General features: G+C 46.0%; 1 protein-coding gene across 1 annotated transcript in view; it reads right to left on the reverse strand.

Annotated features, from left to right (window-relative positions):
• The window catches only part of SH3BGR (SH3 domain binding glutamate rich protein), a 62,309-nt gene extending 56,998 nt beyond the window's left edge, over window positions 1-5,311 (reverse strand). Inside the window, exon 1 of the mRNA XM_039480404.2 lies at window positions 5,229-5,311. The gene's annotated coding sequence lies outside the window, so the exon portion shown is untranslated. The remainder of the gene's footprint in view (window positions 1-5,228) is intronic.
• Between the last annotated feature and the right edge of the window lie 3,546 nt (window positions 5,312-8,857).

Consider the following 8,857-nt stretch of genomic DNA (forward strand, 5'->3'; position numbering starts at 1 on the left):
GGCATGTTTCCCACCCCCTCAGGTAGGTGCCTGCAATGAGAAAGGAAACCCCAGTCCCTGGAATATCCCAGTTCCCAGAATGTAGATTAAATGCCTCTACATCACAATGAATAATTGAGATGACTACCAAAAGTTAACTTTTGGCTTTAACATGCAAAGTTAGCTGCTCCAAAAATAAGGTCCTTGCTGAAGATGATTAATGGTTTCCCAAATTTAAGTGAGTAGAATTATATATTTTATTTTAAAGTACACCAAGGATTACAGATCAATTTAATTTTTACTCTTTTCTGTATTTTCAAAATTTCAAAAAATATTCAAAAAATAGCGATTTTTCCTATATAGACTATTATATATTGTCTATATATTTTTCCACACAGACAATTACATATTGTCACACCTTAAAGTCTGCCACATGAGCACGCTACATTCCTCCAAATATTCTTGAAGAAAGTGAAGGCATATTTGCAAATGACTTTCTAAGTTAGTAACATAAACTATAGCTGGATTCTCATGAACTCTAGAGAATATGTGTCCCTTGATCAATCATATCAGGTGAAAACTGCCCTCAATAATGACACCTCCTCCATCTGCAAACCCTGGGAAGAAATTAATTTCCTACTGAAATAACAGCTAACAATGTGTAGGTTTTGTCCATGTGCCATATCTGCTCTAGGCGCTTTGCGTAAACCCGCCCCCTTAACGTGTACAAGAACCCTGAAACTGTGTTCTATTATTCTCCCTACTCACCATGAGGACACAGAACTAGTTAGTGATGACAGTAACAGGAAATAGTGCATCCAAAACTTGAGCCCTACCCATTTCTCTCCACACCACAAGAGAAGCACCTGAGATGCTACCCTCAAATTCCTAGTCCTCCCTTTTTTCACTATGAATTTTTTAAAGCTTATTCTTTCCAAAATGAGCCTAAAAATGCACGAATTAAAAATCTGAAAACTCCAGCTGAAAGATTCCTTCTAATGTATTATACTAATGACACTAATGAGCTTCAACATAATTAACATGAATATCGAACATTCCATATGCATCTTAAAATAAATCTCAATCAACCCCTGACTTAGAAAATCCATTTCAGAAAGAAGCTGGAGAATTTAGTGAAGATGCAGGCAGCCAACCATGCAACATCTCCCGTGCTTGCTGTTTACGTCTGTTCACAAAGACCAGGAGATCCACGGAGGAAGGAAAGGATACTTCATTTTTAGAGGGAGAGACAACCTGCAGATTGGGGAATGTGGCTTACAGGAAAAACCAAAAATGCACACGCTGCAGAAGGGTGGAGGGAGCTGGCATCTGTGTCTTACACAGTCAGCCTTACATATTGAGCAGGGTTGCAGAGGATCTATTATTTATGAGGAAATTCAGGCATGTGTACAGTGGATAAACATATACGTATCACACATTCCATGTTCACATTGGGTTGGAGTTCTAGCATTAAAATGAGCTGGAATTCAGCTCTTTGCATCAACACTATTGTGAACTATAGGGCACAAAGACATCTTATGCGCAATTTCTATAAGCTGGTGGACACTGGCTTGAAGTCTGCAGTTGTTTATCAATAAAGAATGTTTGTAAGACGGGTCCTGGCTGGGCACAGTGGCTCACACCTGTAATCCCAGTACTTTGGGAGGCCAAGGTGGGCGGATCATGAGGTCAAGGTGGGCGGATCATAATCTGTAGGGTCTTTACAGATGTAATCAGTTGCGGGGGTGGGGGTTCTGTGATTAAATCATTCTGGAGTTCATTTTGTCCATCAAGACCATCCTGGCCAACATGGGGAATCCACGTCTCTACTAAAATACAAAAAGTAGCTGAGCATGGTGGCACACACCTGTAGTCCCAGCTACTCAGGAGGCTGAGGCAGGAGAATCACTTGAACCCAGGAAGTGGAGGTTGCAGTGAGCTGAGACTGTGCCACTGCACTCTAGCCTGGTGACAGAGCAAGACTCTGTCTCAAAAAACAAAACAAAACAAAAGGCCAGTCCTTTGTCCGATCGGAGTTGTAGTAGGACCACAAGGCGTTGCTGTGGTTGGGGGAAGGAGGGAGGGAATGTTTCTGCTGGATAGGATCAGGCAGTCTAGTGGGGTCAATTGGAAATTTTCTAGCTGAAGTTTTGTTGGTAATGCTTTTTTGAAGCTGGTTTCTGCTTAACAGCAGATAATAACACAAAAATATGTAACTAGCCCCTCATCTTGCTGGTTGTGACATTCTGTTTTGGGTTCATCTCATTTTAGGAAGCAGGAGTTCATTTTGTCCATCTGTTGGAGTATATTTTAACAAGCCAAATAATATCACTTTTTGATTTGACTAATTTTGATTTAAAGACATGAGATACAGGCTACGGACTTCATCGAGACCCCCAGATGATCTTATGATAAATGATACCAGATTATATGTTTTGATTTACATAACTTTACAAATAACCTAAAATGACAAATAAAGACCTGTGTTTATTATGTAGAATGATGGGAATGATTACCACAATAATTGTAGTGGGTTGAATATTGTTCCCCAAAATTCATGTTCACCCAAACTTCAGCATGTAACCTGAGGGTCTTTACAGATATAATCTGTAGGGTCTTTACAGATGTAATCAGTTGCGGGGGTGGGGGTTCTGTGATTAAATCATTCTGGATTTAGGGTGGGCCCTCAGTCCAATAACTGGTTCTCCTTATGAGAAGAGAAGAAAGAGAGACACAGAGAATAACGCCCTGTGAAAATGGAAGCAGAAACTCGAGTGGTGCTGCCACAAGCCAAGGAATAGCAGGAGACACCAGAAGCTAGAAGAGTCCAAGGATTCTCCCTAAGAGCCTTCAGAGGAAACATGGACTTTCAGAAAACTTGGTTTCATACTTCTGACCTCCAGAAATGTAAGACGATCAAGTTCTATTGTTCTAAGCTCCTAAGTTCATGGTAACCTGTTACAGCATCCCTAGGAACTTACGAACCCAATATAGAGGGATAAAGGCTACGTTTATTATGAAGCATGATGGAGATGACCACCAGAATAGCCCAAGGCCATGGCTCTTCTCCTTCCATTGTATACACAGAAAAGAACACCTCTTCAAAAGCAAATGTAAAGGCTGGGCGCAGTGGCTCCTGCCTGAAATCCCAACACTTTGGGAGGCCGAGGTGGGCACATCACTTGAGGTCAGCAGTTCAAGACCAGCCTGACCAACATGGTGAAACCCTGTCTCTACTCAAAATACAAAAAGAATTAGCCAGTATTGTGGCTCACAGCTGTAATCCTAACTACTCAGTAAGCTGATGCAGGAGAATCGCTTGAACCCTGGAAGCAGGGGTTGTGGTGAGCTGAGATCACGCCACTGCACTCCTGCTTGGGTGACAGAGTGATATGTCTCAAAAAAAAAAAAAAAAAAAAAAAAAAAAAAAAAAAAAAAAAAAAAAACCTATTCAGTTGCAACAGAAAGATTCAAGGGCAGATTTGCAGAGTGATCTTATCATGTCTACAGACTGGGAAAAGCTGGTAGAAAAGAGGAGGAAACCATTCTAAAGAACCTCTATCTTTCAGTTCCTCCAGTCCTGAGCACCAGGGTTGAATGGTTCCTCGAAAGCAAACCTCCGCCCTTGTTACTGTCATGGGACCAACAGCAGCCACCAAGCATCAGCCCATCTTTCCAGGAATGTCAAGTCTAGGGCGACACTTGTCTAATGTTTGCCTGCCTGGGAATGTTGCCCAACCCCCCACCGCCACCAGCAAAACGACCAGCACCCATGTTATATGGATAACTCCTTACCCTAAGGAGTTCTAGAAATGCATGGCCCCCCAAAACTCAGGTTGAGCCATGCATTTCTAGAGGAAGAAATGGTGATACGGAAAGTTTTGTCCTACACTTGTACCAAAGCAGGATTAAAATCAATTTGAAAAAAAACACCCATTTCTCCTTTTATATAAAAACCAAACGCAGAAACTATAAAGAGAAATGTAATAAGCTGGACTCTACACAAACACCAAAATACACTGTCAACAAAATTAGAGGTAACTGACAAACTGAGGAAATACTTACAACACATATCACAAGCCAAGTTTTCAAGCATCAGAAGTTCTTACAAAACCAATTTTTACAAAGATAAATGCCAACTTTTAAAATGGACAAAGGACAGGAAAATGCAAATCACATAATAAGAATAAATGGCACTACAGACATGGAAAGAAGTCTATTATTCCTACTGACCAGGAAGTGGATACAATTAAAGATGCCAATTTTTGACAATAAAATGGGCAAAAAAATTTTAAGAGAGACTCTCCAATGTGAACCAAGGACTGGGACACTTGCTGGAAGGCAGTTTCCTTCCACCTTTCGAAAGCCTCAAAGTGCGGTGGCTCACGCCTGTAATCCCAGCACTTTGGGAGGCCAAGGCAGGCAGATCACAAGGTCAAGAGTTCGAGACCATCCTGGCCAACATGGTGAAACGCTGTCTCTACTAAAAATACAAAAATTAGCTGGGTGTGGTAGCAGGTGCCTGTAGTCCCAACTACTCAGGAGGCTGAGGCAGAAGAATCACTTGAGCCCCGGAGGCAGAGGTTGCAGTGCGGCAAGATCACGCCACTGCACTCCCGCCTGGGCGACAGAGCGAGACTCCGTCTCAAACAAGATTCAAAGTGAGCATAGGCTTTGGCCCTGCAACCTCACGTGTAGGAATTTATTCTAAGGAAACAGGGGTGACCTCAAAGATTCATCTGCAAGGATATTCAACATGGCTTTGATACAGGAAAAAAAAAAAAGTAAAGAAATAAAAGGAAACAATGTAAGTCTTCCTAAATTATGCCACATGCCTATGCTGTCACTAAAAAGCACCTATGACTCCATCATCTAGGTGATTTTTACTTTTGCTTTGTACTTGCCTGCGCATTTCTAAATTCTCTATGCCAAATATGCCTATTTTTGCCATCAGATTTTTGTTTTACAAAGAAAAAAAACCCGTCTTAAAGGGTTAATAGGGACACTGTGCTCTCAGTCCCCTGCTTCTAGGGCATGCACCAGGCGTCTACACCTGCTGCCTGGCAACCTACCGCTGACTCAAGCCACCTAAGGCAGGCAGAGCGTTAAGAGGGCGAGAGAGCGTCCGAGCGCGTGAAGCAGCGACAGGCTCCCTCTTTCCCGGTGCGGCCAACGGGGAATGCAGGGTCCCCGGCCCCGAGCAGGGACGGCGGGAGGTTCGTTTACAAACGTCTACACAAGCAACTCACTTCCTTCCACCGAAGAAAAACGCGAGGCCGCACTGACCTCCAGCCCCAAGACGCCCCAGCCCGCCACGGCGTCTGCGACCCAAGTGCGCATGCGCGCGCCCGACTTCCCAGGAGGCCCCGCGCGTGGGTTTCCCTAGCGACGCACCGGCGATGCGGACTTGTCGCGGTCGCGGGAGCCGCGCAGAGCAGGTAACGGACCCACGGCAGTGGTCCCGCGCGGCCCGTGCTCCCGGCCGGACCCGCCTGCTACGCTCTTTCTGGGCTTCGGGTGTCGCGGTCACTCCGTCCTCGCTCCTGCCGCCCCACCGTTTCCTTCCCGCGACGCGGTCTGGCGAGGAACAGCCCCCTCGGCTCGGCAGTGACCGGGCGCCCCGGCGACGCACGCACTTGGGCCCGCCGGGCCGGAGGACGGCCTGGGCCGAGGTGACCGAGCGTCCCCGGAGCCGCGCCGGAGCCCCGCGAGAGAGCAGAGGCGATCTCACCGCCGCCCCACCGAGGGCTTTCGGGTTTTTCTCTCCGACTCTTAGACCGCCGGTTTTGCTCTGCTTAGTTGCTATTTTGTTTTGGATTATTTTTTTTTTTCTTTCAGACCTTAGCGATGACATCTCCCTATCTCGTAGGAATCTAAGTCTTTTAAAATGTCTTCTCTGTGTTTGTCCCCCACTCACCGAGCCTCGGGGCTGTTCGTCCACACCTTCCCCTCGGCGTTTTAACGTTTAACGTTTCGTTGCCACTCTTAAGCCAGCGGTTAACTTTTTTCAGAGACGATTTTTTTTCACCGCTGAATGTGAGCTTGAGCCTTTTTTCTGTGTACACTCACTCCATAGATGAACTCATCCAGTCTCAGGTGCTCAAAGCATTATCTGAATGCCAGTGAGCCCTAAGTGTGCATCTCCAGCCCGCGCCCCTCCCCTGAACGCCAGACCCTGCGTTCCGCTGCCTGCCACATCCCTACTTGGATGTCTACGGCATCTCAAACGCAGCTCGTCTGAGATAGCTCTCAGTAATTCCCCAGGCCAAGCCTGCCCTCCCACGCTCCTAACTCACCCTAGTTATTGGAAATTCCATCCTCCAGTTGCCCGAGCCTTGCATCCTGCTTGAGTCCTGTTTTTCTCTTCCTCACCTTCAGTCTGTCAGCACTTTCTTCAAAATGTTCCCAGAACAGATTCACAATTGTACCATTTCTCTCAAACCCCACTGTCACCACCTTGGCCTAGGCCCCCATCATCTGGTGCCTGGGTTGTTTTGCTTGCCTCCTCGTTGGTTTCCATGAGTACGCCCTTCCCCGACTTGTGCATGGCAGTCTTCATGCTATTTCCCCTTTCTCTGTTATTTCATGTAAGTTTTTTTAAGGATTATATAAATTTTACCATTTCCGTAGATAAAAGTGCAGTATTTTCAGTGTGTATTTTGCAGATTGCAACTTTTAAGCCAGATAAACAAGGCTACATAAGCATCATCCTGCTAACAAGCTAAAAACGTAAAGACGCTCTTTAGCTTTGTTAGGTATAAATATAGCAGCGCCCCTAGAACAGAACTGTGGCAAGAGCTTTACAAGGGACTGTCCTGAGGAACAAAATCCAGAGCCTTCTTCCCAGTGCAAAGAAGGAAGTCGTGTAGGAGTTTAAGCTCTTCCTTTTTTTATTTTTCAGAGAAGCACCGAAAGAGGCAAACTGAGATGAAGACAAGTGATCGTCCGTGTGCCGATCATTTCAATAGTAAGTACCTGGATGCTGAGATCTCGATCAGTGTGACACGTCCCTGCCCTCAAGGAGCTAAGGTCCCTATACACCTGTACCCTTGCCAATCCCTTTAATTCCTAGCCCCATCTTTTCTCTTTTGCCATCAGGTAAAACCCCAATTAACCAAAGTAACAGTAGAACTGCCGCAGTTAGCTGAGGGTCTGTGGGAGACTGCACTTTGTGAATGACCATTTTACTCAGATTTGATCTCCCGCCACACCTTTGTGCCATCACTTCACAGGGAAACTTAAAGCTGTCACATGGGAGTCCCCTCATTCTTCAGCTGCCAAAACTGCAAGCCTTACTTGCGTCTGTTCCTGTCTTCCTCCTCCTAACCAAGGCCACTCCCTCTCCGGGCATTGGATCCCATCCCTTTTCACTTGCCAAAAACTGCACTGTCAGCTATGCATTCCCTCTCCTGTATCATCACCTATTCCATCTCAGCTGGCTCTTTGCCATGGCTTTTAAGCACGTCCAAGTCTCTCCTCACAAAAGAGAAGAAAAGAATCTCCTTTGACCACACATTCCCCTTCAGTTTCCCGTTATCTTCCAATCCCTTATCCATTTCAGCAGGCAAACTTTAAAGAACTGCCATATTCAATGCCTCTGTTATTTGTCTCTCACTCCTCAGCCAGTCTGGCTTCCCTCTTCATTTCTGCTAAAACAAAAGCCAGTCGTGAGATATTTCCAGGCCACATCTTGCTCAGTCTCTCAGCAGCATTTGAAACTGCCACCCCCCTTCCACTCTAGAAACACTGTCCTCCCTTGGCTTCTGTGACCCACCCCTGACTTTTCTGCTTTTCCTGCTGCCATTGTGGCTCACCCCCCTCTCCCAAGCTCCTTAATAGTAGAGATCCTCAGAGCTCAGCGTCTGTTCCCATTTTGTTCTCCATTGTGCCCCTGCATCTAGCACAAGGCACGGATTCACACGCACAGCTTTAAGTGCTAGCCATGTGCTCTTGACTCCCGTTTTCTCCGACTTAACCCCTTCAGCTAGCTGCATGACACTGTTTCTTAATGTCACTCAGTCTCCTCCAATTCCACATGCACAAGACCAAACAGTCCCACTTCCCAATCCCAACTGGGACCTCTTCCATTGTACCTAGGATTCCTCCTTGACCCTTACCACACCCCAACACCCAGTGACTCGTTAAGCCCAAGTGGGGTGGTTTCCTGGGCATCTTTCACATCTCTTCATTGTCGCTGACACCTTAGTCCAAACTACCACCTTCAGCCTGCTGTAGTCCCACATTCTTCTGGCTTTTCTCGATTCTTCTTCACCCTGCAGCCAGAGTAACCTCTTCAGAAAGCAGAGCTGATTATGCCATCCCTCCTCTGCTTACCGCCAGCTTCCCATTGCTCTTGGATTAATGATCCAAATCATAAACATGCCTTTGCAAAGCCCTGCAGCTGCTTACCCCTGTCTGCTTCGCAAGACTCATCTGAAACCACTGGCCCCTCTCCCTGGGCTTCAGGCACATGGGCTTCCTCCACCCACCAGGCCTTGGCAGTGTCTTTTCTCTCTGTCTGCAGTGTTTTTCCCTCCTCCCTCTCATCCTCTCTTGCCTAGCTGGTTCCCCTGACCCTTCCTGTCTCAACTCAGACAGTACTTCTGTAGGGATAACTTCCCATTGCTGTCAGGAGCAGGTTTCTGCATCTTCACAAAGAGTTGTTTCTCTTTCCTTGAAGACACTTGGGACAGTCACTGTTGTGATTAGTTCATGACTGACGTAAGTCCCACAAAGACAGAAACCCTTGCTGTTTGTGTTCATCATTGTGTCTCCACACCCCACATAGTGCCTGACACATCACAAGCACTCAAATGTCTCTTGAAAGAATGAACGAAATGAACATTCTAATGTGTAAGAGATTCTAAGCACCATGTGT

The sequence above is a fragment of the Saimiri boliviensis genome, chromosome 18 (genome assembly GCF_048565385.1).
Source record: "Saimiri boliviensis isolate mSaiBol1 chromosome 18, mSaiBol1.pri, whole genome shotgun sequence".
NCBI lineage: Eukaryota > Metazoa > Chordata > Mammalia > Primates > Cebidae > Saimiri > Saimiri boliviensis.